Source organism: Ovis canadensis, chromosome 11 (genome assembly GCF_042477335.2).
Source record: "Ovis canadensis isolate MfBH-ARS-UI-01 breed Bighorn chromosome 11, ARS-UI_OviCan_v2, whole genome shotgun sequence".
Taxonomy (NCBI): Eukaryota; Metazoa; Chordata; class Mammalia; order Artiodactyla; family Bovidae; genus Ovis; species Ovis canadensis.
In genome coordinates, this window is record NC_091255.1 from 55,300,002 (window position 1) to 55,306,001 (window position 6,000).

Here is a 6,000-nt window from a genome sequence, read left to right on the forward strand (position 1 = left end):
TAATGTCTCTGCTTTTTAATAAGCTGTCTAGGTTTGTCATGAAGTGATGCGACTGGATGCCATGATCTTAGTTTTCTGAATGTTGGGCTTTAAGCCAACTTTTTCACTCTCCTCTTCTGCTTTCATCAAGAGGCTCTTTAGTTCTTCTTCACTTTCTGCCATAAGAGTGGTGTCATCTGCATGTCTGAGGTTATTGATATTTCTCCCAGCAATCTTGATTCCAGCTTGTGCTTCCTCCAGCCCAGCGTTTCTCATGATGTGACAGTATACAGCCTTGACGGACTCCTTTTCCTATTTGGAACCAGTCTCTTTTTCCATGTCCAGTTCTAACTGTTGCTTCCTGACCTGCATATAGGTTTCTCAAGAGGCAGGTCAGGTGGTCTAGTATTCCCATCTCTTTCAGAATTTTCCATATTTTATTGTGATCCACATAGTCAAAGGCTTTGGCATAGCCAATAAAGCAGAAATAGATGTTTTTCTGGAACTCTCTTGCTTTTTCGATGATCCAGAGGATATTGGCAATTTGATCTCTGATTCTTCTGCTGTTTCTAAAACCAGCTTGAACATCTGGAAGTTTACTGTTCACGTATTGCTGAAGCCTGGCTTGGAGAATTTTGAGCATTACTTTACTAGCATGTGAGATGAGTGCAATTGTGCGGTAGTTTGAGCATTCTTTGGCAATGCCTTTCTTTGGGATTGAAATGAAAACTGACCTTTTTCAGTCTTATGGCCACTGCTGAGTTTTCCAAATTTGCTGGCATATTGAGTGCAGCACTTTCACAGCATCATCTTTCAGGATTTGAAATACAAATCTATTTGAAATGGCAAATAGATGGGGAAACAGTGGAAACAGTGGCTGACTTTATTTTTCTGGGCTCCAAAATCACTGCAGATGGTGATTGCAGCAATGAAATTAAAAGACGCTTACTCCTTGGAAGGAAAGTAATGACCAACCTCAGTTCAGTTCAGTTCAGTTCAGTCGTGTTCAACTCTGCGACCCCAATCACAGCACGCTAGGGCTCCCTGTCCATCACCAACTTCTGGAGTCCACTCAAACTCATGTCCATCGAGTCGGTGATGCCATCCACCCATCTTATCCTCTGTTGTCACCTTCTCCTCCTGCCCCCAATCCCTCCCAGCATCAGGGTCTTTTCCAATGACTCACCTCTTTGCATGAGGTAGCCAAAATATTGGAGTTTCAGCTTCAGCATCATTCCTTCCAGTGAACACCCAGGACTGATCTCCTTTAGAATGAACTGGTTGGATCTCCTTGCAGTCCAAGGTACTCTCAAGAGTTTTCTCCAACACCACAGTTCAAAAGCATCAATTCTTTGGTGCTCAGCTTTCTTCACAGTCCAACTCTCACATCCATACATGACCACTGGAAAACCCATAGCCTTGACTAAACGGACCTTTGTTGGCAAGGTAATATCTCTGCTTTTCAATGTGCTATCTACGTTGGTCATAAGTTTCCTTCCAATGAGTAAGCGTCTTTTAATTTCATGGCTGCAGTTACCATCTGCGGTGATTTTGGAGCCCAGAAAAATAAAGTTAGCCACTGTTTCCACTGTTTCCCCATCTATTTGCCATGAAGTGATGGGACCAGATGCCATGATCTTAGATTTCTGAATGTTGAGCTTTAAGCCAACCTTTTCACTCTCCTCTTTCACTTTCATCAAGCGGCTTTTTAGTTCCTCTTCACTTTCTGCATGAGGGTGGTGTCATCTGCATATCTGAGGATATTGACATTTCTAGACAGCATATTAAAAAGCAGAGACATTACTTTGTCAACAAAGGTCCATCTAGTCAAAGCTTTGGTTTTTCTAGTGGTCATGTATGGATGTGAGAGTTGGACTGTGAAGAAAGCTGAGCGCTGAAGAATTGATGCTTTTAAACTGTGGTGCTGGAGAAGACTCTTGAGGGTCCCTTGGACTGCAAGGAGTTCCAATCAGTCCATCCTAAAGGAGATCAGTCCTGGGTGTTCATTGGAAGGATTAATGTTGAAGCTGAAACTCCAATACTTTGGCCACCTGATGCAAAGAGCTGAGTCATTTGAAAAGACCCTGATGCTGGGAAAGATTGAGGGCAGGAGGAGAAAGGGACGACAGAGGATGAGATGGTTGAATGGCGTCACCAATTCAATGGGCATGGGTTTGGGTGTACTCCAGGAGTTGGCAATGGACAGGGAGGCCTGGCGTGCTGCAGTTCATGGGGTCACAAAGAGTTGAACACAACTGAGCGGCTGAACTGAAATGAACTGAAGGTTTGTCATAGCTTTTCTTCCAAGGAGCAATATTTTCATTGCTGCAGTCACCATCTGCAGTGATTTGGGGGCTCAAGAAAATAAAATCTGTCACTCTTTCCATTGTTTCTCCATCTTTTTGTCATGAAGTGATAGGACCAGATGCCATGATCTTAGTTTTTTGAGTGTCGAGTTTTAAACCAGCTTTTTCACTCTCCTCTTTCACTTTCATCAAGAGGTGCTTTAGTTCCTCTTCACTTTTTACCATAGAGGTGGTGTCATCTGCATATCTGAGGTTATTGATATTTCTCCTGGCAATCTTGATTCCAGCTTGTGCTTCATCCAGCCTGGCATTTCTCATGGTGTACTCTGCATATAAGTTAAATAAACACCTTGCACAGAGGTGAGGAGAATGCTGTTATTGAATGAGGAAGAAGAACTGTTTGAGACCTCTGTTTGGATGTGTTAAGTTGGTGTGTTGATGGCATGTCACAGGGGAGATGCTGGGAAGAAAGTAGAGTACCTGGAGCTGGGGCTCAGGTAGTAAAGAATCTTCCTGCAATGCAAGAGACCTGGTTTTGATCCCTGGGTTGGGACGATTCCCTGAAGAAGAAAATGGCAACCCACTCCAGTGTTCTTGCCTGGGAAATCCCATGGATGGAGAAACCTGGTGGGCTACAGTCCATGGGGTCACAAAGAGTCAGACCCAACTGAGCTACTAACATACATACATGGGGCTGGATTCGGGGGATGTCAGAGCTTCAGTGCTGGAAGTATGGGTGGCATCAGCATGCAGCGGGTATTAAAGCTACCTGTCTAGGTGAGACCACCTGGGAACTGAAGAGGAAGGGCCCAGAACAAAGGCCTGGGTTCCCCCAACATTCATAGGACTGGTGGAAGGGAAGGATCAAGGAAGGAAGGGGCAAACTGAATGTGTGGTGAGGCAGAAGTCCAGCAGAGACTGCCATGAGTGACCCCTGGCCAAGGCCAGAGAAGGTCTTTTAGGTTTGGTGAAGAAGTCACCCTGACTGGACAGTCTGAGTGGAGTGGTAGAAATGGAAGTTAAATTTGGGCAGGCCTCTTCCTTGCCTGAAATCTGGATTAAAAAGTAGCTATGGAGGACCTTCTGGAGAAGGCATGACAACCCACTCCAGTACTCTTGCCTGGAAAATCTCATGGACAGAGGAGCCTGGTGGGCTGCTGTCTATGGGCTCGCACAGAGTCGGACACGACTGAAGCAACTTAGCAGCAGCAGCAGCATGGAGGACCTTTGGGGGTCAAATGAAGAAATATGAAATGGACTTTATATTAGATTATTGTACCAGTATTCTATTTCTTGGGTGTGATAATGGTCTGCAGTTATGATACAGGAGGGAAGAGGGCAGGGCATAACCTTTAAAAGAATGACATTAACCATTGAGGATACAACAAAAACTAGTTAGAACTGATCAGGCCCAAGATGGTGGGAGATTTGCCTTTCAGTGGACCTTGAGCCTTGTTACACCCTCACTGTGATATGTTGTTGTTCAATCTCTCATTCGTGTCCAACCCTTTGCGACCCCATGGACTGCAGCACGCCAGGCTTCCCCGTCCTTCACCGTCTCTCGGAGCTTGCTCAAACTCACGTCTATTGAGTCAGTGATGTCATCCAAAAATCATCTCGTCCTCTGTTGTCCCCATATGTTAGCATCCACATCGCACACTCAGACTTCCTGGGTGGTCCAGTGGTTAGGACTCTTCACTTTCAGTGCCATGGCCAGGGTTGAATCACTGGTCCGGGAACTAAGATCTTGCAAGCCAAGCAGCATGACAAAAAAAAAACCAAAAAACCATATTTTGGGTTACTCTTGCCTTTTGAGGTGGATGGCATTCTGTCTGTGGAAGGTGTATCTCTGAATATCCTCCTCTTACCTATGACTTTGCCTCTTGCTAAATTACTTTTGCACTAAGACATTAAGAACCTAAGCTTCATGAAATCCTGAGACCAAATGTGCACTCTCAGTTAAAAGACAGAGGGTTCAAGTCCCGGTCAGTTTTGGCTGGGTTGGAGTCCCATCTGAGTTGTGCAGTTTCCGTTATGTAATAGAGGTCTGATTCTTAGGAGATACACGCGTTAGTGTTTATTGGAATATTTAGGGTTGAAGGAGCAAAACGCCTGAAACTTTCAAGTGGTTCAACAATAACAACAAATTATACATGTGTATTGGAGAAGGAGATGGAAACCCACTCCAGTGTTCTTGCCTAGAGAATTCCATGGACAGAGAAGCCTGGCAGGCTACAGTCCATGGGGTCACAAAGAGTCAGACATGACTGAGTGACTAACACATATATGTATATACATGTATTGTGTATAATATATATAAATTGCTTGTATGTTATATATGGCTTCCCAGGTAGCTCTAGTGGTAGAGAACTCACCTGCCAATGCAGGAGACATAAGAGACTCAGGTTCAATCCCTGGGTTGGGAAGATTCCCCTGGAGAAAGGCATGGCAACCCACTTGTTATTCTTGCCTGAAGAATCCCATGCACAGAGGAGCCTGGCGGGCTACTGTCCACAGGGTCATAAAGAGTCAGACATGACTGAAGTGACTTAGCATGCACACCCACATGTTATATATAGGTATGTGTATAGGTATATTATTTATTAGAAAGAGATAGCATATGTGGCAGAATGATAATTGGAAAATCTAGGTAAGGGGTAGTGCAGTAGTTTTTCAACTTTTCTGTAGGTTTAAACTTTTACTTAAAATTAGTGAGCTGGCAGGGCTGTGCTCCAACCCCGTTGGTTGTTTGACCTGAGGCCTCCAGCGCTGGTGCCTGTAGGCTGTGGGGTGGGGCCAGGTCTTGGTGCCTCCAGGAGAGCTCATGCAGGTCAGTGTTCCCAGTACCTTTGCCATCAGTCTCCTTGTGCCCACAATGAGCCCCGGTTGCCCCCCTACACACACCCACAACCCCTGCCCCCCACTCAGGAGACCCTCCATGACCTGAAGTTTTTGAAGAGCTGGATGATCCAAGTAGCAGGTCATTTTCTCTCAAATAATCTCTTTGATTTTGGATATGAAGTTCAGCCACAGTGGGAGTCTCATGACCAGACACTATCTGACCATCAGAATTTGGGATCTCAACAAGGAAAACCACCCCATTGAGACTTACTTGGTTCACAACTATCTCTGCAGTGATCTGTGCTCCGCCTTGGAAAATGACTGCATTTTTGAGTTGAGTGTGTGTGTAATGGGTCAGACAGTCTCATCATGACAGCTACTACAACAACAACTTGAGAATATTTGAGTGAAACACCAACCGTGATGTTACGCTTAAGGCCTCAAGGGAAAACAGCAAACCCCTAGCTATCCTAAAAAAAAGCCTGGGAGGCAAGCAGAGAAAAGACATCAGTGTCAACTTTAGCAAAAAGTTCCTGGACTTTAGCAAAAAAAGATCTTGCTTTACAGCTCAGCATCCTTCAGAAAATATTGTAGCAGTGACAAGTAACCTGTATGTATTCCAGTTATTACTTAATACTCTCACATACTGAGTACTAGTTAAACATGTTCTTAATAAATGTTTCTTTGGATGTTCATTTGATGGATCAGCCTTATCTTCCCTCTGCTGGAAACAATTGGGAAAGAATTTAGTGGAGTTCAACTTTTCCAAATCCCCAGCTCTAAGAAACTTAAACCCAACAGGTTCTGGGACATTTCTGTTTAGAACTGACAACTGCCAGCTAACAGGAATTATTCCATAGCTGACTTGAACTTC

At 44.5% G+C, this 6,000-nt stretch overlaps 1 pseudogene; it reads left to right on the forward strand.

Annotated features, from left to right (window-relative positions):
- Window positions 1–2,992: 2,992 nt before the first annotated feature.
- LOC138415489 (serine/threonine-protein phosphatase 2A 55 kDa regulatory subunit B beta isoform pseudogene) lies at window positions 2,993–5,776 on the forward strand (annotated as a pseudogene).
- The last annotated feature ends 224 nt before the right edge of the window (window positions 5,777–6,000 follow it).